At 43.5% G+C, this 23908-nt stretch overlaps 1 protein-coding gene across 2 annotated transcripts in view; it reads right to left on the minus strand.

Moving 5' to 3' along the window:
• LOC138492177 (reticulon-4 receptor-like) overlaps positions 1-23908 on the minus strand; it is a 1313617-nt gene that overhangs the window by 382870 nt on the left and 906839 nt on the right. The window contains exon 4 of one of the 2 annotated variants that reach the window (XM_069619196.1): positions 23161-23219. The exons of the other annotated variant lie outside the window; for it this stretch is intronic. The gene's annotated coding sequence lies outside the window, so the exon portion shown is untranslated. The remainder of the gene's footprint in view (positions 1-23160; positions 23220-23908) is intronic. 2 annotated transcript variants of the gene reach the window in all.

Genomic DNA, 23908 nt, shown 5'->3' on the forward strand with positions numbered 1-23908 from the left:
CTTGAAAGCATATCAAGTCCAGACTAATATATAATACAAACGTCACCTCTTAAAATTAACCTAATGAAATCCTCATAGTTCGTTTTTTTTTTAAATAAAATCCCAAACACTGTTTAATTCTGAAATTTGAAAATAGCATTTGCAAATGTAATTCACGTGGCCATAGTTTAATATGGAAATTCTGACTCTTAATCACTTGGCCACCCCTATCTATCACACCGGATGTGGATGGCCACATCATTGTGCCCACGCCTACTATTGGTGGGGTGCAATTTAACCATTTTATCAGCAATGTTAGAGATTAAAGTTTGCAAGAATGTGCTTTGTCTCATTCCTAAACACTGCAACTCCAAAATGGTGCACACGTAGCATTTTGTAGACATAGCTTTAATTTGATTTGACAAGTATAATTATAAAGATTTAATTTGATATTAGGTGTAAATTGTACACGCAGTAGAATTTGAATTCTAGTGAAAATTGATCTCCACACAAATTGTATCAGGGCAGTGGAGAAAGGGATTTGTTACATCTTGATTCCCACACTTGCAAGACTAGCATTTATTGGTTTGTATATTGTGAAGAAGTTATTGGGATTTACTTGCAAACAATAGAATCTCCAGAAGATTTTCTTTTCTGTAAATGTGTCGTGTATTCTCTGTCCATAATGTGATTTTATCAATCAAATGCCCATGCGTTTAAGTTACATTGCTCATTAGCATATGTGTACTTTTCTTTTTGATTTACTATTGGAAATTTCTTTAACTAAACATTTTTCGGTGGATGTCACTCGTTTATTTAATAGGTGACACACTGAAAAATGAAAGTTAGCCAAGACGAGGGATCACTGATAGCCCCTGCTTTTAGCAGGATTCTATACCCCATTCCAGAGAAAACACTGGCTATATTATAGACTTTCAACGTGGCGCAGAAAGACTTGCAAACCTATAGTCACTCTGTGTTTTGCAGACAAATGACAGCTCTGTAGTACTGGTGTACGATTGCGGCATTCACCACCACAGTGGAGGGCTGACATGGCCAGTAACCACCCGCAAGCCCTCGCCAAGGTATGCCCGCGCGAAGTGATCGCCTCTGTGAGGGCTGGAAAGGAATTTGGGTCATTACTGACCATGTGAGCCCCACGCCATTCACACCCTGGGGTTTCACTGGGATGCAAATGGTTTTCTTTTTTTTCTGCATCGGGAGAGGAGCTCAGCGCAGAGTGCGCAATCTCATCTACCGACGGAAAAAAAAAAAAACATGCTAGTTAATGTCTGCTATCATCCGAAAAAGGAGCTAGTCCCTTTTTTATTTGATGCTGTCGGTGAGGTGCTGATTATAGAATCGAGACTGGGAAAGACAGATTGTGATTGGTTTTCCTGGGTGCGAATGAAGATTCTTTGATGCCACATTCGTAGAGGAGTGTTCACATATTCCCAATGCAATGAGATGAACTAAGCTTTCCCTTGTCATGTCTTTTTAGAGGGCATTCATTTATTGTGGTGTTAACAGCAGGGTTTGCTGAAGGAATTAGGAGGAGAACCATCTCCGGTTCCGGAAGCACCTCAAAACCTTCCTCTTTGCTTCTGCTTTCTCTCCCCCTCTCCCCTGCTAAATCACTGAAACTGTACTGAATCAGCAACTGGGCCACTCACCAATCTCGGTCCTTGGCCAAGCCACTCTCCTCTGCACTGCCTTCCTTGCAACCCCTGCACTGCGGGACTGTCTCTGTATCCCTACACTTGCCACCAGCTGGCCCTTATTATTTATCTTGTTCATTACTAACCCTGTTCTGCACTTTCCCCTCTCCCTTCCCCCTCGCACTTTTCCCGTCCCCCCTACCCATGCACTTGCGTGATCTGAATGACACCTGGCCTAGTAGGATCGCTGTCTGTCTCCCCTTGTTCCCCCCTCCCTGCCTCGTTGCGCCTTGAAACACTTGTGTATAGGCGCGTTACAAATGCCATATCATATCATATCATCATAGCCATTAACATCGCCCAAACCTGAACCAAAATAGGCCCAAGCAAAGCAATGGCCTATTGAGGGCTGTGGCCATTAATAATGAACCTCACCCCCGAACACGGTTCTTAAAACCATTAGCATTGCAGCCTGGTGCAAGGGGTACTGATAGTGTCTATGCAATGTATACAGTTGTGTGGCACTTTAACAAAGAGACAGTTCCCCCAATATGGCCAACATAGGCACAAAAGGGGCTCAGGTGTGAATCCCTTGTCACTGACTATGGTGGATGGGACTGAGGAGGAAGATTGCAGGAGCTGGCGGCATAGCAGAGAATGTAAGTGTGGCTTGTGAGAGGATTGGCAAGGGGGTTTGGTGTGGGAGTGGAGAGGGCAAATGAGGACATTGAGAGGGCCAGTTGGAGAATGGTGAAGTAGGGGCCATGGTGGACAATGGTGCCCATGCCATGGGGAGTCAGCAGCACCATTTGAATGCAGGCTTTCATTGTCCATTCACACCTGGCAATGGCAGGAGCTGTTTGGGTGCCTCCCTCACTCTACTTGCTACTGAAGCAGAGCACCCTGAATGGTTGGAGAATGTACACCACACTGAAACTGTGTCTATTGTATATAACTCTGATGGGGTTAAGGATGTCCTATGGAGCATGCACCCCATAGTCTAAATCCGTGTTTATTTATTTGTATGTATTTATTGGACATTTGTATGACACCTACAGAAAAGTGTTTCCAGGCGCCATAAGACAAAAAAGGGATGGGGGACATAGGAAAAAAGAACAACATTAACGGTTGTACTAGGCCCTGTGACATTCTTACCGTGCAAGTGCAAAGACAAATAAGTGCAGCGGAGGGTGGAAGTAGGGGATGGGATGAGAAGAGAGACGGTCGGAGGTGGTGAAGTGCATGGGTCGGGGTCCAGGCAGGTGAGCAAGTGCTGAGGGGAGTCTCAAGGGCAAGTGCCAGGGGAAAAGTGGGAGGACAAGTGCGGTGGACGGGGTGGACCAGATTCAGGCAGTCCAGGAAGGGTGCCCAAAGGCAAGTGCTGGTTGCGATGCTTGGGGGCCACAGGTCAAGGAGGGCCTGGCCCCTTTAGGACTCATAAGGGAACAGGCCCCAGTCTCAGCAGCAGAGGGATATTAGCAAGGGAGGGGGCGAGGGAAGGAGGAGGAGAAGAGGAAAGTCTTGAGATGTTTCCGGAACTTAAGAAGATCAGGGCCAAGTCTGAGGGGGGCAGGGAGGCCATTCCAGAGAGAGGCTTCTGCCGAGAAAAGGGATCTACCTCCCACTCTCTGCTTGGAGAAGCATCTGACCTGCAGAGAGTTGGAGCTAGAGGACAAAAGGACTCTAGCAGGGAGGTATTTAGGGAGAGAAAGATGGATGTAGAGCGGTCCCAGACCCAGGTCCCAGGCCCCAGACAGCCTTGTGGGTGATGCAAACGGTCTTGAAATTGATCCTTGTGGTCACCGGGAGTCAGTGGAGAGATTTCAGGGCTGGAGAGATGCAGTCCTTGGGCTTGAAGGCAAGGATAAGTCTTGCAGCCTTACTCTGGATTAGTTGAAAAGGGCGAGAGTGTAAGTGATTTCAATCTGGCACACACCCAAGTCTCACCCAGCATGTCGTGCTCAAATGAAACCCTTATTTATTTGTATCTATAAGTTCAATATTCTAAATGATATACCACTCATATCACACCCTTATCCTGAGACCCCTCTGGTCACACTGAACCTGGAATCAGGCTATTTTGCAAAGGTAAATATTTATTTATGTATTTAGAATTAAATCACAATATATTTTTATAGGTAACAACAATCACCGATGGGGTGACAACACACTGAATACTATCTTTAATGCACTAGGAATAAAATTATGAGCACAAAAACAAATGCAGCAAAGAAAAGAATAGTTTTGGATTGGTTTAGAACAGATAGCACTATGGTTAAGGGTTCCTCCTGCAACAACCCTCAACCACCAATAGGACATTTAAATAGAGAGGAGGAGAGAGCAGGTACTCAGGGAATAACACAGATCAAACAGAATATCACTCCCACCTTCCCCCTTTAAACACAAGAGAAAAACGGGATTGACTTTTCAACTTCAGATGGCTTTGAAATTGGCTGAGCAAAAAAACCAAATGTGGTCAAAAATGATTAAATTATTATACATTTCTAGGGGAACTGCTTTGAACAGATGCGAGCAAATAACAGCAATGATTTAATCAAAAGAAAACAATTGAAATCTCAAAGGTCAAAGTGGGAAATAATTTAAAGCTAATTCACACGTGTAAACATTTCAAAATGTCAATTCACGGCAAAACATTTCCTTGTGCGATTTTTGATATAACAGTACAATCAAACTGCGGTTGTGGGTTGTAGAGATAGCTATGGATGTTAGGTACAAGTGGGAGTTAAAATTTCAGAGTTATGGAGGTTTTAGTAAGAGGTGTTTTTCGAAAAAAAAGACATGAAATTTGGATAAGACTTCAGTTTAGAATCGGAAAATATGGCTTATGCTTTTACTCAAGGCTAGAGCGTTTAGCTAGGCAACCAAGTCGGGACACAGTAAGTTCTGAGACTGATTCATGACTTCAGTAACATATCCTCATCACTTTCCCGGCGGCACCAGTCCAAAGACTCAAAGTGGGACTTATGGATCAGTGTTACACAAATAAAGATGACTATGAAAATGGTGCTTTAGCAACTAGACAGAAGAAAATAGCACTAAAGATGTTGACACTATTACAGTTTATGAAAGTAGGGATAGTTCAGATATTAGAGTAGAACAAGATAAGCAAGGTATACAATAGTTCTCTAGCGTCCTATTAATACTCACAACCCACTGGGATTTAAGATTTTTGGACAGTTAAAGTTCTGGTCAATGGATTGTGTTTATCACAGAAGGACAGCACATCAGGCACAGGACTGGATAAGCTAGGCCAGTCACCGGATTTGCACAGGATCTGCCCTTCTTGTTTCTGGGTATTTGAATCCATGCAATAGCGAGTTCATCAGGCAAGCCTTATGGTAGCAAGCCGGATAGTTTCAGGATGCTAGTTCAGGATGATTTCCCACACCACAGCACTTCACTGGGTTGTGAGAAATAGTTTGAGGATTGATGCCTTGCTGAAAATGGTTCAGCTACTGCTTGGCAAGATTCTTGGCATCTGGATCTGGAAGGATGTTAAAGGCTAGATGTTGAATGCTGGAACAAAGTGCTTCGCTGGAATCAGAAGAGTCGGTGAGTGAGTCAGAGCAAGTCCCTATGTGTTGTCAGCTGTCTCTATTTATCCTTTCAAATGACATCACAAAATGGGAGTATGGGCTGGCTTAACTAAGGTTGCCCCTGTGAACTGGGATTGGATCAGGACTTCATCTCTGCCTTGCATCTGAGTGATTGGATCAAGGACGGATGATGTCACATTTATGGTTTGGCTTTACAGTCATTAGAAACCTCCCCTAGCCACTAGTATCAACATCTTTATACATTGGTAACCTCTACACAAATCACACACACAGGTTCCATATTTTAAGCAGTATCTGTTCATCAAAGTCCCACAGCTGTGAGACCTTGTTTCACTTTTCTGCAGAATTTTGTCCATTTCACCCTGAACACATTTTCCAACCTTTCTGCAAATGTCCACAAATGTGTGTGTTTACCATAGGGATGTGTGTGTAAAGTTTAACAATTCTAGCATTAATACAGTGCACATAAAACCACATATATTGCCATTCCTGTCCAGAATATGTTACACAGCTCCACTGCCTCTTGAAACGTAAAGACACAAATTAGACTAACAAATCTGTCCTTTTTAGGTTTTTCACCACTTTGCATAACAAGTTATGAGTCTCTAAATATTGTTCATTATTTATTCTTAGCAGCAAATTGTCCGCCCTTTGTCTCTTTCTGGAGCTCAAGGACCAGCCCCCTCCTTTGGGGAATTATTTCAAGGAGCAGTTTATGACCCCTTCACACGTCCGTTTCCTGGCCTGGGGATTTGCCATTGTTCATTCCCTGGCTGTAAATGAAAATCTGGCCTAACCCACAATTATTATCTATCAGTGAGTTTCTGCTGAGAGGATTTCCCTCCAATTGGGAGAAACCTGTTTTTCCACTCCTTGCAGGCCCAGCCAGGCTAATTTATTCTTAATTTCTTAGAATCCAGCAGAACCCAAACTAGTTGCATCAAATGACATGGATAAGTTACTTTCTTAGCTTTAAACCTGTGGGATCAAAAACAACTGAGATCTATATTCTTTTCAGCAACACATCCTTTTATGTTTGCTAATCCGGCAGACTTTTAGTTTAGATCACTTTGAAGTTTCATCAGGAGAGCCCATCTTACAGGGCTCTCATTCACAGGTAGCCCAGTGTGCTGCACACAGACTTTGACAGGAGCTGTCATGCTCAGGCAATCCAGTTTTTCTGAGAACATTTTTGCTCTTCACATTTTAGGACCTTGTACATTCACAATGCTTTATTAGATAACTGAATTTTAGCTCCAAGCAAGATTTTGAATGTTGAGAAGTGTTGTGTACAGGCATTTTGGAGTTTTTAGCAACAAAGTAAATGTCATTTACAGGTGAATTTTGGAGTTTCACTTGCAAAGTGATGCTTTTCCCTCTGCACTCTATGTTTGTTTGTCATGGAGCCCACTGGCACATTTTCTGCAGTGTGTGCTCTATTCCACCACACAAGCACCATGGGTGGCAGGTTGTGCATCCATCTTTTTATGTGTTGAGGAATGTGGTTTTGCAGGTTTTTGGCACGCACAAGAGTTGTGCCGCCATTGTTGCTGTTTCTTGCACCATAACTAGCAGAGCGATGCCGCATAGTATAGCAGAGTGGGTCAATACATCCCACAAGAGGAAGAACGAGGTAGATTGTGGAAGAGGCTGTTACAGTAGTTCAACCTAGAGAGAACCAGGACTCTGGAGACACTAAGTTTCTGGGGGAAGGTGAGAAAAGGGAGAATGCCTCTGAAGAGGTGAAGCTGAAAGTTGGACTTCTTCGTGAAGGTCCGTGATCTGCGGTAAGAAGGCTAGAGAAGAGTCAAAGATGACCCCACGTTTTTTGCCTCACAAGAAGGTGAGGGGAGGGGACACAAGGAGGGTGACCATAGAGTGGCAGGGAGACAGGGAGCAGGTGTCCCAATGAAAAGGATATCTGTCTTACTGGCATTAAGGCAGAGATCATTAGCAGAGCACCATGCCTGATAAGCAGTCAGGTATGAGAGAGGACGGAGAGGAGGTCGATGGGAGCTTAAAGGAGAGCTGTGTGTCAGCAGTATAGCACTGGAAGTGAGGAGAGATGGTGTAGATTAGGTGGGAGAGAGGAGCAAGGTAGATATTGAAGAGCCATGGCGATGGGATTGAGCCCTGAGGGACGTCAGAGGTAGCGAGTGAGGTGGAGGATAGGAAGGGGTCCAATTGCACTTAGGAGGATCGGTTTGAGAGGAAGGAGATCAGCAATGCCAGTGCCTGGTCTGTGATGCTCATTGAGATGATTTATGAGGATGGCATGATTGACCGTGTCAAAGGCAGAGGAAAAATAAAGAAGAATCAGAACAGAGGGCTAATTAACACCTATGATGGCTGCACTCACACCATGTTAGACACTCCTGCACCTAAAGGAGTGTGTTAATGCCCTCTGCATCCCAGTGCACATGTGACATGGACCAACCACTTCACAAGAAACAGGGAATGTGTCCTTTGATGGTTGCATTTGAAGGGATTGTGGCATCACTATTTTCATACTATGCCCTGTCATTCTATAAATTAACACTTATCAGCTTTATTTTCATTGTGCATTTGTACGTGTTGCTATTATTTCCTGAGGTATAGATAGAAGTAGTGATTGCAGGATTTTTGTGTTCCTGGTTGTAGGAAAACAAAACATTAATCCACATTTCACCAATGATTGCTCTGTGAGTATTGTAGTGTAATACAAGAGCACTCTTTTTCTGCATTTGGTGACAACACTTCCTTAATGGGCACAAAACCCCTCTCATTGACTATATCAATAATCCCAGACTGTGTGACTTTGTTCTGTAAAGGAGGTTAATAATGAAAACTCTCAGGGCATGCAGGAACGTATCTTAGGTTTTCGGTGCATGGGTCGTACCACAGAGGCTTGTGTCCTAGCTCATCTGTACGTCTGCAGAAGGGAACCTGCAAGCAAATCCATGCTGAATTAATCCAAACTCTTTCTTCCCAACCGTGGTATAGTTGACCATGAGCAGATATGGCCTTGCACCTGAAGATCCTGATTCAATTGTAGGCCTCCTTCATGCTCCCAGGGTCAGACACCTCTTCAGTGTGATTGGCATTACAGCAGGCGTGTCGCTCTGAACATATTGATTCGTTCTGGCTACTTGAATTCTTTGAATCCAAAAAGAGCAGCACAAATAGGCCCTCTGAGTGTATTTCTCTCTTGAATGTTTGCCAGGCGCATTTAAACTGACCTCGACAAACTGAGTCACTGCACTGCAGAGATAAAAAGTAACGCTAGTTCATTGAACTTAAAATAAATGGAAAGTCTCTTCAGTTTCCTGGATTCCGAGTCTGCAGCACTTGGGCACAGACAAGATAGCAATGTCCTGTGGTCTATGGATCTGGTATCATTTAACAAGTTTGATTTGGTGCATCGGGGCAAGTGCACAGTGGTTCCGGATCCACATCACACCATTGGTCAGTTAGCTCAGGACGTTGGCATACACTACTGAGATCTGAGCGCAACCTTAAGGGCACAAAGTATGTATTTTTTTAATTTCAGCATTGCCTTAAAATACGTGAATAAAGAAACTTAAAAAACAACGGGTGACACAAGAACGCCACATACAATCCAATAGAACGATTATTTCTACAGATTCATGATTCAGAATACATAGCACAGAGTGTCAATGCATGGGCACTTAAGAATGATGTCATATCCTCACCGATATCATACACAAATAAGTATAAAAACAATTGAGACAAAAACACACATAATAAAATATAATAGATCACATTCATAATCAGAAGTGCAGAATGCTGTGCAATATGCAGACACCTAAGAGTTGTGTGAAAGTGCAAGATGCAGTGCAATAGGTGTGCGCATAAGAATATATCTTATTCTTTTTTTTATTTGTGTTAATCATTAAGATTTTTACAAAAATATTTGTACATGGAGAAGCATAAGCGACTACAAGAAGAACAAAAGGAAAAAAGGTGAAAAAGTCTTTGATCGTTTTGCCCGGTCGTTTAGAAAGCTACCAATTGCTGTTCCACTGTAGTACTGACTTTGTAGAAAGAAGCAAGGTGTTCACATATTCAAGTATTTTAAACGTCGCCAAAAGCCACGATGTTCTATCTCCAACCAGCATTTTTAACCAACAGGCGTCTTCATCGCTTAACGAGAATTCTGAGAAAGTTTGTCTAGAGCGCACTAATCTGTTGAGTTCTAGTGCAAGAAAGAAGCAGGTGTCGTATAGACTCTTTTGCTGGAAACCGATTGCAGAAGCAACACTTGCCTATTTCTGACAAACCTCTGATTGCAAGGATTTCATTTGTTTGGAGTAAATTAAGTCTCACTCTCAGTAGTGTATTACGGGCTTGTCTGGACGGAAACTTTTTAATATATGGTTGTAATTCATTAAGTTTTCTGATGTTACAGGGGAGGTGACTTAACAGCTTGTTGTTAACAGCTGCTTCTTTAGTACTGATCCCGTCTTGGTCTTTTAATTTCTTTAGCACACAAACAGGGTTTGTGTGCAGTGTTTCCTCACCGCATTCAATTGAGAGTAGTGTTTCTTGGTTTGACTTGGTCCAGAAATTAAGCATCTTACAATTTGAACCCTTGCTTTCCTTTAGTATCAGATTGTAAATAGATGGATCTTTAGACATTCTGCATTTTCGAAATAGCATGAGGGTGTTTGATTTGACAGTCCCTCCCAGGGACATCAGACTGAGTTCCTGTCTGATTGCTACAACTGAGGTAGAGTTAGGTAAGCCTAAATCAGACCTCCAAAACAGAGCTTCCAGTTTTTGCCAAAGTGCCACAGGAATCATGGGCTTAGCATCTGCGCCGTATGTCAACGTGGGCACCAACTTTAGTTTGTAAAACTCCAGAAACGGCCATATTTCCTGTCGATCACCTTGCCTTGGGCTGGCAATTTTTTTGTTTTGGCTTTTAAGGAATATTGCATTGCTGTTTCCAACCTGGAACTGTCCAGGGTAAACCCAAGATATTTGAACTCGGTCACCTGTTCTACTGGCTGCCCAGCGAGCCGTAAGTTGATTTTTTCATTCTTCCTGTTGGACGCTGTGAGGACCATGAATTTTGTTTTTTTCCATTTATCTCTAGATTGTTTTTGGTCATGTACCCCTGTAAATTGACAAGTTGGCGCTGCAATCCAATAGGTGTGAAGTCAAGAAGAATGAGGTCGCCTGCGTATAGGAGGCGGTTTACAGGTGTTTCGCCCATTTTTGGTGGAAAACAGCGGACGGACTGACCTGAATCTTGAATGTCCCCTATAAAGGCCAGGAAGAGTGCCAGCGCCAGCAGACACTCTTGCTTGACTCCTTGCTGTTGGAATTTCGGAGGATAGGAGCCCTTGTTGATTTAAGCGCACCCTCATATTAGTTTCTGTGTAGAGGGCTTTAATTGGTTCTAAAAGATGCTGCGGGCAGTTCGATGCCTCAAGTTTGGACCAAAGGTGCGATCTCTCCACACGATGAAAGGCCTGAGTTAGGTTGATGAAGGCTATGAAAGGTCTAGGGCCCCCCTCCAATACCCTGCTTTTCAGTGTACTTAACATCAGGACGTTGGCTGCTGTTCCCAGGTTTTTCTTGAAGCCGGTTTGTAAGAAATCATTGCATGGGGCATTTCTGGCCCATTCTTTAAAGTCTTGAAGCAGCAGAGATCCAAACACCTTCCCGATAGAATCGAGCAAGGCGATGGGCTGGTAGTTAGAAGGGTCACTTTTGTTTCCTCTTTTATAAATAGGCACCACTATGGCAGATTTTCATGATGGAGGTATCGTTTTCAATTCTGCGCATCTGCAAAAGATTTTGCTCAAGAGATTTGCCCATTCGTGCGGGTATGCCTTGAAATCTATATTGGACATTCCATCCAGCCCTGGCACTCTGGAATTCTTCAACTTCTTGATCATGATGGTTATTTCCTCTATGTCGTCTAAACGTGGTGCCCACTTTGCTGTAGCTGAACTGGAGCTTCCTGATGTAGAGGTTGTAGTTTCTTGAAACAAAGACTTAAAGAACTGTATCCACGACAGTTCTCCAATGTTGTCTATAATAGCAGGCTTAGCGACTGAGGAATAATGTTTTATTAGTGACCAAATCTTCCGACTGTTATGGCTGCTTATTGCCTTTAACATACTTTCCGCATCCTGTTGATAAAGAGTCAGGCGATAGCCTTTGAGCCAAGATTTGTTTGAGCACACCACTTCAGCAGCTTCTAAGATTGCCGAAGCTGTCCCCAGAGATTTTGCTTTTCCGATTTAGTTTTCTCATCTCCTTTCTTTATGCGACCAGAGATTTGTTGTACGTATGTTTTTTTGGCCCCTGGCCGTCCTTTTTCTGCAAGCACTGTTTATAAATCGACAACAGAGGTATATAATCGATCTGTTTTTCCACATCTGGAAGTGCCTGAGATTGGTCAGTAGACGTCAAGTCTCTTATAAGTGTTACCGAGAGTTTTAGTCTTGAGCGTTGGTTGTTCACTCCCAGCTGGAAATGGGAAGTAACGGCAGGAGTCAATTTGGCGGCCCGTGCCGTTGTTAGGAGATTGTGATCACTTGCTTTCCATGTATATTACTTCAAAGGATGTCATTATTTGAAGTAACGGCGTAGATGCAAAAATATAATCAATTGTTGCTTTAGAGGCCTCATGTTCACACGTAGGCAATCGGTTGGTATCTGGGAAAGCGGTGTCGAGATTATGAAGGTCACGTTCGGTCATCAGTTTAGTCCATGCCACTCCTCTAAGGGCGGCCGGCCTAACAGACCGAGAGGTGTTTTGCAAACTAAGTTGAGTTTGGCACGTAGCGTTAATGTCCCCACAGATCAAAAGGTAAGGCGTTTGATGGATCGCCAGTGCATCGTTGATTGCTTCTTGTATCATATCCAAGTATAGACGGTCACTGATGGTCGCCGGATTCCAGTACGTGTTTACAATAATGACTGGGGATTTGTTACCTGGTTTTTCGTTTCCGTCTTGGTGCGCCCATCTAGCTTTTACCAGGAGTAGAGATTGGTTACTGATGAGGGTCTCTTCAAGGGTGAAGCTGCATCCGTGTCGGCAAGCTGTTAAAATAGCTGTTAAGATCCCCAAAGAAGGACGCCCCAGCTGCCCCTTTTTTGCTGGTGATAATGCAATTTCGTAACCCTCTAACATAGGTGCTTCGGTATATCTTATTCTCACAAAAACTGGAGCATCACTTTGTAGCCTAAAATTCTAATACATCTTATGAACTCAATTAAATTCAACATACAAAAAAAGTGTGTATACATTAATACATTAAAAACGAAACGTGACCAACACAATTCACTGTCGTGACACTTAGTCCTATAGATTAATTACCTTTCAGGAAAGATATGATCTGAATTTGATCCATTCTAATATACATTTGTACAGCCCACCTATATCGCTTTATTCAGGTAAACTATCACTAAAGCATTCACATCTGTGGCGTAAATCCCTGCAGCATCCACCTGACAACAGTTAACATTCCCCTTTAGGCCAGGGCTATGTGGGAGTATTTGTGCCTATTCACTGATATACATCTCTGCATCTTCTGTCAGATACAGGGCAACATTCCCTCATTTGTCACAATGTTCTATGACCTTACAGAAGTGTACTAAACGGCCTACATTTTGTACACCTCTGCCCTTAAACAGAGGTTTAAGCCATTTCTCTCTTGCCTTTATGTAAAGGGGGCACAACAGTAAGACAGTAGGACGTGGGGTTACAGTTACATCATAAGCTCAACAATATTGTCACTTAGAAGACACTCCCCCCATCTTGAAGTAAAGGCTTGAACATGGAGTATGCCTAGCCTTAGCTTTAATAGGTGGGAGTGATCCTTGACCTCCAAAAGATCAAGATAATCCTCGAAGCATGCTAGAAACTTGAACCCCAAATACTCTCTTGACATGCATGCACCAGCTCTGATCATCCAGGTCACAAAAAAACCCACTCATTTTAGGCCTCTTTCAGTAGAACCTTACCATGCATTCTTTAACACTGTGATGTTTTGAAGCAGTGATCCTGATGTTCCGGTCAAAGCAGTGGTTCAAGGTTGACCTGGGTTGAATCATTTTGTAACTGATAGTTTGAGTCAATGAGTGACACTCCAACAGGTTGAGTCAGTTCCAGTGATGACTGGTTCATTCGAGCCGAGCAGGTGATGGGCTGTGCATGGAGATGGGGTGTCAACCTGGTTCTCGAGTTCCCAGGCAAGGGAGGCTGGACCACCGATTCAGGAATCCTTCACCATGATGAGGTCATGCATAAAGGTCAAGCAGTGTGGCTAGCACAGATGCAGGTCTTGTTCCAGCAGCAGGTCAACCCCACTGTGTCCTTGGGGTTGGGTAGGGAACAGAACTAACCTCTGCATTGGACTCCCTAGTGGAGGGCTGTGGAAAGACAAATCTACCAACAGAGTTCTAATGAATTCTTTCTTAGGTGTTTGTTACAAAATGAATCAGAGAAGCAGTGTGAGACCCCTTCTTTTAGAGGCAGAATCCCACAGGTGATTGGACTGAATCAAGCCTGCTTTAGGGGTCCACTCCCTGTCCTTGGAAAAAGTCGACTTTGCCTTCACATCATACCCACAGCGCTTTGTGATAAAGGAAGTGGAGGGGAAAGGAAGGAAAAGAGATATATAGAGAAAACAAGATGGTGGAATCGTCCATCAGCTATCTGAGGTCTCCCTGCCTACACTAACTCTGCCACATTCCTTGCCCCTTCCCTTGACAATATCATCAAAAGCACTTTTTTTATGCAGCACCCTGGTGTGAAGCTTGTCCTTGGGGATGGGCACAACCTTTGATTGCTGTTCCCCAGGCAGCTCCTGTAGAGACTGGCTCACTGGAGAGGCACAGCCATCCAGTCTCTTGCCCTGTCACTTGTCAGGGCCAGGATGTCTAACCAGAATACACATTGGGCCTAATTTGTGCAATTTGTAGCGGGGTGCAAAGTGACCTTGCACTGGTGCAAAGTGACTTTGCACTGCCAACAAACACCATGATTCACAAAGTGGTGCAAAGTGTTTTTCTGCTGCAAGTACTCTTTGGACCACACTAAATGGGCCTAATTCACGGTGCAAAGAGAACTGACTTTGCACAGCAGAAATACACCATGCCCCATGCTGCGAATCAGGGTGTGTGTTGGCAGTGTAAAGTCACTTTGAACCAGTGCAAAGACACTTTGCACTGTGCTATACATTCCATGAATTAGGCCCATAATCCTTGCACAGTTCTGACATATGTATGGTGACAGATTGATGTGGCTTGAGTAAGCATGAGAGATACTAGCCATCATACCTTAAACTCATGTATGGCATATATTTAAAGTTTTACAATTGCCAGTGGGTCAGTAACCCTCATAGTTATGTGGTTTTGGGAACAGCACCTGTGACCCCTGAACCTGCTCTGTGCCAATGGAGAGCAGGTGCTGCAGGGCAGAGTGCTGATGCAGAAGGGCACAAGTGTTCACTATGCTTTTGATCTGGATCTTAGGAAAGGGGGACAAGGTTGGCAGGTCACTGTTCCTGAGATAGACTTTTTTGCAACATTTAATTATTAAAAATGCAAAAGCCAGGGCTTTCACACCCTTGTCAGATGGAAAATGCTCATACGCGTGGGCACACGTTCAAATCCCAGCAGGTCAACAAACTCTTCACCCATCCTAGATTTAGAAAATGAATACCATTACGCTGGTAAACAATATCGATCTGTTATCTGTCCATAGTGCCAAAAAACATCCATAGGCTTGCGCATGAATGCTACAACTGTGCTTATAATATATGTAATGCCAAATTGGGGAACATTGAAGTAGCATTTTATTACTTATGAGATGTGAGCAAAAATGTTCTCGTGTGGTTATTGTTGTGTAGCTGAGGTTGTTAATTCCTTTTTCACACGCAGAGGCAGTAGAGAGGGGTTAGAGACTGAAGATATTCACAGATATGCCACCTTCCTGATTGTTTACGTGTGTGGTAAGTGGGGTCGCTTTTATTCATATCTGCCATTTTCTGTAGTGAGGGTCAGGTTGGCAATTCGACTCTTCCAGCATTATCTAAGTGAGGTCAAAATCTTTTTTTTGTTCAGGACTCTCATAAGAAAATAAATTGCGATGTGGATGTTTCAATATAAAATACAGCCAAAGCTATTTGTTCTCCACATGAGATTGTTGTGTGTGTGGTGGTGCCTATTCTGGCATTGTGAGTTGCCTGTACTCGTTGTGTGAAAGGTATCTCAAACGTGGGGTTTTGCACATAGTATAGTGTGATGTGTTTGCGGTTCAAATAGTATAACGTGTTTGGGGTTGGCTGGAGAACGAATACACAATTCTGGATGTGATGGGTTGAGAGGTGCATAGGTGTGACAGTAATGGACAATATCGCCATAGTCTTGGTTTCAATCCAATGGCTACCAACTGATCTAAGAATACATGGGGAAGGCCACCTGCATCACACACAAATGCTATTGGAAGAATGTGCCGAAGTACCTACCTATCTAATGGCCTGCCAAACTAACACCCTGCGAGACAACTTAGACCATCCAGGCCTTCAAACCTGGAATTCCGTCCCTTCAACTAACTGGCAGCAGTCCAATCCTACGAGTTGTGGAAAATTCTTCCAAGTCACTTTAAAGTCCAGGATTGCCTTGGATCTTTCAAGAAGTCTCTGAAAGCGAATATCCTGGGACAAACTTCAGGCTAATTGGTCAGGGATCCCTTGCGACATTGGCACAACCCCCTCTCCACTGCTTCTACAACCCCACTCGTTGTCTTGTCAATGCTGCTACCTTTTTAGACTCCTCTCGTGTGGAATTTTCCCAGGAATGGGTTCTTCTGGTACTACTGAGAAAGGTGTTTATTCTGTTGTACCACCTTTTGCCTCCTTATGCTCCCCTATCTTAACCAGCCCTTGTGCCAAGAAGTGAATTGTACTCGCATAGGGTGCATTAGAAATCAGAATATACAAAATAAAACATAAACACTCCTCATTATGAGTATGCCGGTCCGATAACAACGGTGCCCGTAAGCTACTGGCACCGTTGTTACAAGACCGGCATACTCTGAGTTCTGCTTGCGGGTGCCTTTCTGCCCACCTGGTCTGACCTGGCGGGCAGAAAGACACCCGCGCAGACTTTGACGGATGCACCGCCACTGTTGCACACAGTGCCGGTGCATCCGTCCTCCCCATTCCCATTGAGTCCTATGGGACTCAATGGGAATGGGGAGTAATTTTTCCAACCGCCTGGCTATAGGGAATTACCGGGACCGTCAGGGCTGTAATGCCCCGGTTATTCGCCATTGCCAGCCGCTGGGAAAAAAACTACTCCGGCGGCAGCCATGCCGTTTTTACCGGCACGGCTACCACCAGGTTTGTAATGAGGCCCTCTATGTGGTTTGTCTTTGCATATTGACATTAAACATATAGAATTGGTGGCATCGGAAAATGAAGTGATTTGACCATAATAGCGATTTTAATAATATTCCGATTCAAGAAAGAGCTAAAATCCTAAAGAAGTAAAAAGGCACGTAGGTAAATTGTGCTGCTAATGCTCCATGGCACTAATTGCATTGCCTCAAAAGACAGTCAGCTCTACATGTCTTTGAACCTGAAACCTTCTGAAACAGATTCCGAAAGCAAGCACGCCAACACCCTGAGCTACCTTGTTCCTTTTACATTTGAAAGCTGTCAGCAGATTCAACAATGTCAGTGAGGTTCCCAGTATTTTTATTCGCCATTGAAAGCCTGAGAGCGTGTGATTTATCGGGTGTTGTTGACTTTGCGAGCTCTCCTATTGTTCGGCAGTAATTGTGCTTTGGGCTGCCAAGTTCACCACGCTATTAAGCCTTTCTTTCATTTCTGAAACGTATTAAGGATGTATGCGGGCCCACAAAGAGCCATAATACGTAGGTGAGACACGGGGACTGTTTTACCAGATAACAATCCTCGGATCGCCTTTGATTTATCTGGCATTCGAGCAGTAATATTAACCAACCCCCTGCTTGCTCTCCAAGCCACAGCTGTGCATTTGGCTTCAGGCAACGGGGAGGTTTTAACAATGGCTCCCCAGCCTCCCCGATGCACAACATATCCATCTAACACGCATTTCCACCTTGCTTCCCTATTTCAAGCCATTTTTCAATTCACGGCATATACAGGCAGCAGCAGTCGATAAAGTAGGCCACCCTGTCGATGTTTACATTAATCCTCATTATTCACGGGGATTTTCATCACTGAATAATCCAAACATTTGGTAAATCTTAATTATAATAACAACATTCTCTGCTTAAAGTTCCATTCACTCATGACTCATCTGGGAACACGGATAGCAATTTAAAGTCCACAAAGAGGCATTGCTTAATTTAGACAAGTAGAAAAACAGCTAGGGTACAGTTAACGTATTTTATTTATGATGCCATGCCGTGCAAACAAATAATATACATTGTTTCTCCTACCTTGCTTTTAATATTATATCCATTTCACCCTCTGTATATTATGGTGGGTTTAAAAAAGACAAGAAAAAGTAACCACACCTACCTGTAATGTGAGAGTAAGAGATGACATTTCAGCTAAAGCACAAGCACCACAGATGTGCCCCAAAACCTACTGGCCGTCATTGCAATTTCACTTCCAGATCAGAGCTTTAAAGAAAATTAGCTAAAAAGGCTTGCTTTTTGCTCCATACGAGGACATTGTTATTGTCTTACAGGGCAGTGCTGTTTTATACATAACTTTACTACTCCAAGACAGATAGTTCTGAAGGATGCAAAAACGGACCATATGTGCTCTTCGTCCTTAAGGGGATCATCACAGTGGCGTAGGTTGACATGCTTGGGTATCGAACCATTGGGGCATGTTTACCATTCACCATACGACAAGGTTTCAAGTGAAAATTAAATAGGAGCATGGTGAGGTGGGTAAGAGACTAAAAGAAGGTGGACATGAAGGGAGACTGACGGACAAGCCAATTGTTTATTTTGCCCACCAGGATAGATACATAGGTTTTGACTAGGGACAAGCTAGTACTCAATTTGAATTTACCCCAATAGCCACCAAATAAAGGTTGGAAATAGTAATCTTGGGGCCAGATTACAGAATCTTTGCACTGATGCAAGTGCAAAGTTGCACTGTATTAGTACTGGGGCAAAGTTTGCACTATTTTCAAAAACACTGGGAAATATTAGAAAACCATTGCACCATGACAAGTGCAGCTTGTCATATTAAAAGCACCAGGGCAAATTGTGTCTAAGTGCAAAAAATATACATTTTAGCATCAGGGCAAAGCTTGCCCTAGTGCTAATACCATTCCATATTAGCACTGGGGCAAACCTTGCCCTGATGCAGAAATGTAGTGACAATGCATCTTTTTTGCACTATGGCAATTTTTGTTCTGGTGCTTATAATATGCCAAACTGTGTCATTATGAAATGTTTTTCAAATCTGTCCCAGTGTTTTTAAAAATAGGGCAAACTTTGCCCTAGTGCTAATACCGGCACACACTTTATGTAATCTGGCCCCACAGTACATACCGGTGGACCTTAATGATTGGGCTCCAGTCTAAACATTTCTTTTGTTCAGTCCATATTTTGATGATGATTATGGCACTACCTTTTGGGGGTGAAGGAAGCCATCATAATGTTAGCAAGGACACCTGTTGGACGATTTGTAAGAGTAGTCTGAAAAACCGAGGAGGTGCCCTAAGGATGGATAAAACATTGGCCCTCATTACAAGTTTTCCTGTACAGTAACAATGGTACCAGTAAGCTTGCCGGTACCGTTGTTACCGTACCAGCAAATTACGAGTTCTGCTTGCGGGTGCCTTCCCGCCCGCCAGGACTGACCTGCTAGGTGGACCGGCACCCGCGAGTAGACCATGCCAGATGCACCGGCACCATTAAAAATGGAGCCGGTGCATCCGGCCTCCCCATTCCCATTCGAGCCCTATGTAGCATTTTTTACCGGTGCCTGAGTAAGGGCAAATACCGGGTCTGGCAGAACCGTAATGACCCGGTAATTGCCCATTCCCAGGCGTCGGTAAAAAACAACTACTGCAGAAGTCGTAATGCAGCCCATTATCTGGAAGAGATAATGTCTAAACAAACAGAAGTATTCATTGCCATGAGAGGTTTGGTTTATTCCATGTGATTTGGCTTTCTTTTCTATTTTCAAAATGTTTTGAAAAATGGGTTAATTGGCAAAGGAACAGTATTTTTCAACTCACGTGTGGGCTGAAGCAAGTTTCTTGAAGAGTTGACCAGTAATGTCAAATTTACAGATGCAATAATTGACACTTGGTCACAGCAGTGTTGATACATTTTGGGATATTGGGCCCACAGTTACCTATTTTGTAAGCTCATTGAAGGGAACAAAACTAACCATAACATGTTATGTTATGTTATCTTATGTTATTGAAATTTATAGAGCACACGCCCCAACTGAAGGTATCATGGTGCTAGGAGAGAGGTGGAGAAAGAGAGCCAGCAGGGAGCCAAGAACTTATTTAAAACAGTAATGTTTGCAGGTTGTACCGGAAAGTGAGATGGTCGATAGTCTCTTGCAAGGATAGAGGCAGATTATTCCATTCCTTAGCCTCTGCTACCGAGAATGCACGGCCACCTTTGCGAGCAAATCTATAGCGGGCACCAACAGTTGACAAGTCCCTTGAGAACAGAGGGCACGAGTGGGTTGATAGCGGGTAAATTTAGCCTGCAAATATTCAGCTTCAACCCCGCAGAAGGCCCTGTGCACCATGCACATTGATTTAAACACAATTCGCTGGGCAACTGCCGCAACAAAGGGGTCATGTGGGCACCAAAAGAGGGATGGAGAATGGATCTGGCCGCAGCATTCTGCAGAAGTTGAAGCCGTGCTGTCAGGTGGGTGGGTTGTGCCAAATAGAGTGAATTGCAATAATCCAGCTACTCAGCACCAGAGCCGCGACCACGGGAGCCTGGTTGATGGCCGGGATAAACAGAAGATTCTTGCGTAGGATCCTAAGCTTAAAATAGCCGGATTTACATACCGCACTGACCTGTTAATCCATACTCAGTGCGGCAGAGATCCGAACGCCGAGGTTGCATACTGATGATACTGGTAAAGGAAGGGGACCAAGCGAAGGGGGCCAAAACTCAATAGTCCAGAAGGATTGTGGATTGGACGTGCCTACAACAAGAACCTCGGTTTTACCACCATTAATTTTCAACCAGTTTTGTGACATCCATATACCTAACTCCTCAAGGCAACACTTCAGGCGAGATGCCGTTTCGGTTTTAGTTAGGTCAAGGCGGACCAGAATCTGGGTATCATCCACATAGGAATAGAAACGGAACCCATGAGAGGCGATGAGGAACAGGAGATATCGTATATAGATATTAAATAGGATAGGGGATAGAGCTGATCCCTGAGGGACGCCACATGATAGGTGAACTGGGACAGAACAGAAAGGGGGAAGAGATACAGATTGTGAATGATCTGCCAGGAATGCACAGAGCCATTTTAGCACTTGGCCATCAATCCCAGCCTCAGAGAGCCAGGAGATAAGAAGGACATGGTCAACGGTGTTGAAGGCAGCCGAGATATCTAATAACGGGACTGTCTCAACACTGCCCTGATCAGCCAAGCACAGCAGGTCGTCCATGACTAAGTTGAGTATTGACTCAGTGCCTCTGCCAGGCCGAAAACCAGATTGAATGGGGTCGAGAAAATGGGAGGATTCCAGGAAAGCCGAGCGAAGGGGAGACACCAGCGCCTTCACAACCTTCATCAAGAATGGGAAGAGAGAGAGAGATTGGGCGGTAGTTAGCCAGCACCTCGGGGTCGAGTGAGGGCCTTTTTAGCAATGGAATGACTAGAGCGTGTTTTAGAGAGCCTGGTATCACCCCTGTCGTGAAGGAGATGTTGACGGCAGAGGTAATAGAATTGATTATATCAGGTGATGATTCCTGCAAAAGGGCAAGAGGTATGGCATCATCTGGGGAAGCAGATTTAAGTTTTAAAATAGCAGCTAGTACATCTGCATTGGAGAAGTAGGGAAAAGTGGACTAGGATCCTGTCATAGGAGGAGGTATGGTCGCTGTGGAGACCTTCGTAATTAGCTGGGAGTCAGCTTTTATAGTATCGCGGATGGTAGTATTTTTTTCCGCAAAGAAAGTGGAGATAGCATTGCATAGCTTCGGAGAAGGAGAGCTGCATTGTGTCCAGTTTTAACATGTTAGGATGTCATGGATATAAGGGGGCATATGATCAAGCAATACACACTGTGTGAAACAGAAAGTGGGTGTCCCACTGGTGACACAACAGTGTAAAGACTTTGGGCCTCATTATACGTTTGGTGGTATTTTGGCAGAAATTATGTCAAAATACCAACAAAGGGATTTGCTTTTAACGACCATTTGCAAACCGGTGATAATTCGGCAAGATTATAAATGGTGTAATGTGGTGTTAATCCCCATTTATTGGAGTCCATAAAAATCCATAGGCATTTCGCCAGAATTATCACCAGCAGTAATTCCAGTGTTGGTTATTCAACCTATTTGCCTGTTTTTGGGCACTCCACCTTACCTCTAAACCCATAGTTCAGCGGTGCAGTAATGCAACAGTAATGCACCAAATTCATAATGAGCATCAATGCGTCTGAATATACAAAGTTTCAAAAATAGGCTTAAGGCACAGCAATCCACACGGCACACATACAATAGACCATACCATATGCCTGCCAATCAGTTCTGGAACATTTGAAGTGCAAGTTAACGGTAGCATATGTGCAGTATTGTACGCTACATATACGTGTAAGTATCTCAAATACACCTGCGAGACAACAGCTTCACATTCTACAATTTTGGCATGGCATACCTGGGCATCTTAATTGCACGGGACTTACTCTAGGTAGGTCACTACAGATTTGTATACTCATACTCACCATATTTTCAAATACACTTGTATTCACTGTGCATAAACATAGATGTATATCTTTTTATAGAAAATATTTAATACGTGCATAGAAGAAAAAATGCACCCCCCGTGTATTCATGGAATCCACTGCGCAAAGTAAACGTATTCGCAAGTTGCGCCCGAACGCCCCGGACAAGCCCTCACAGCAAGCATAAACAGCCAGAACAGCTACATTTGCGTGCTCTCCTGAGAGCGAATACATGCACCCTTCAAACAATGTATGAGGTCCCCCACAAGCAGGGCACCCCGACAACACGCACATGAAAAATCCTTCGGATGGCACAAAGATTGAGGGATTTGCATGGCCATTACTATGCCAAGAGGCTGCGCAGGTAGTTTATGAATATGTGTTGTTTGGCGGAATTGTAGTTGTGTAAAAGATTGCCTGTGGGACGTCTCTGAGAACACCCACTTTTTTGCATGTTCTTCAACTATTTTCTTTGTTCCACCCCCTTCCCAGCCCTCTGCACAAGATAGACACATGGTCTGCATGGTGTATCGTGCAAGACGTTTGACGATTTGCAGAGACATGCCATGCCTGCGCAAACTCCACGCAAGTCCAGGAAAAGTCCTGCACAGTCGATTCCATGAATGGACGAACAGGGTATGCACGCAGAATGGCAGGCACATTGTCGATTTTACATGCAAATAATTCCATGAATCGTCCCCTCAATGTACTTAATAAAAAAAGTTTCTTATTGCATATCTTTGTAAAAGATCTCAACATGATTCAGTTCCTGATAATTTCCTACAGAACCTTCATCAGGATAATAGCCCTTAAACCTTCATTTCAATTCAATCACAGGAGTGTTCTAATGGGTAAGTGAATATTCATCTGCTTTGCACACATACATAATTCACACTTGCTTGTACTGGATTCAGAAACACATTATTTTGTGAAGAAATCTGTAGGTGAGGATACATGTATGCAAAATTTTACTATTTCAATGTATAGTTATGACTACTAATACAGAGATTGTGTGACCAGGTTATAATTACCTTTTCCAGGTTGAATTACCAGGAAGACATCTATGTTAGATGCGTGGGAGATTATTCACCTGTTAATAATCACAAGAGCTACCATTAGTTTTCAAATGTTGGTGATGTGACGTTGCTAGCACATCCAGAATAACAGTCAATTATTTACATTGAGTTTCATTTTCCTCATTCTTATGCTTAGATGTTCTTTTCTTAACAAATGTAATGTATTTGTATTTATTATGTTTTTTGAAAGATTAAAAAAAAACACATGCCACTAGAGTCTGTACAACACATTACGTCCTTCGCTTACTCAAGCTGCATGTTGTTCTAAAGGGAACAATATGCCGTGCAGGACACTGCATTGGTCTCGCATAGCGTCAGGCTTGTAATCGAGGCAGCTCATCCACAATTACATTCCTGTCCTTTATTGTATAACTCCATATCCTAGTGTGCGGACTGGCAGTTAACTCTTCATTTTACCCGGTGCTTCAATTTATGCCTGCTTTTTCTCACTCCTCACCTTACACAACTAGACCTCCCTCCCTCTTATGTCCTAAACACTACTATGTTATGACATGGTATGATATGGCATTTATAACGCACCTAAACACAAGTGTTTCAAGGTGCGACGAGGCAAGGGAAGGGGAACAGAGGGAAGACAGAGACAAACGATCTGTTGGGTGGTGGAAAAAGTGAAAGGCGGGGCGGATATCCAACACAGTCTCCTAAAAAAAGAATTCAGATGGATCCACCGCCTAGACACGTA

The sequence above is a fragment of the Ambystoma mexicanum genome, chromosome 10, assembly GCF_040938575.1.
Source record: "Ambystoma mexicanum isolate Mex_15411 chromosome 10, UKY_AmexF1_1, whole genome shotgun sequence".
Lineage (NCBI taxonomy): Eukaryota > Metazoa > Chordata > Amphibia > Caudata > Ambystomatidae > Ambystoma > Ambystoma mexicanum.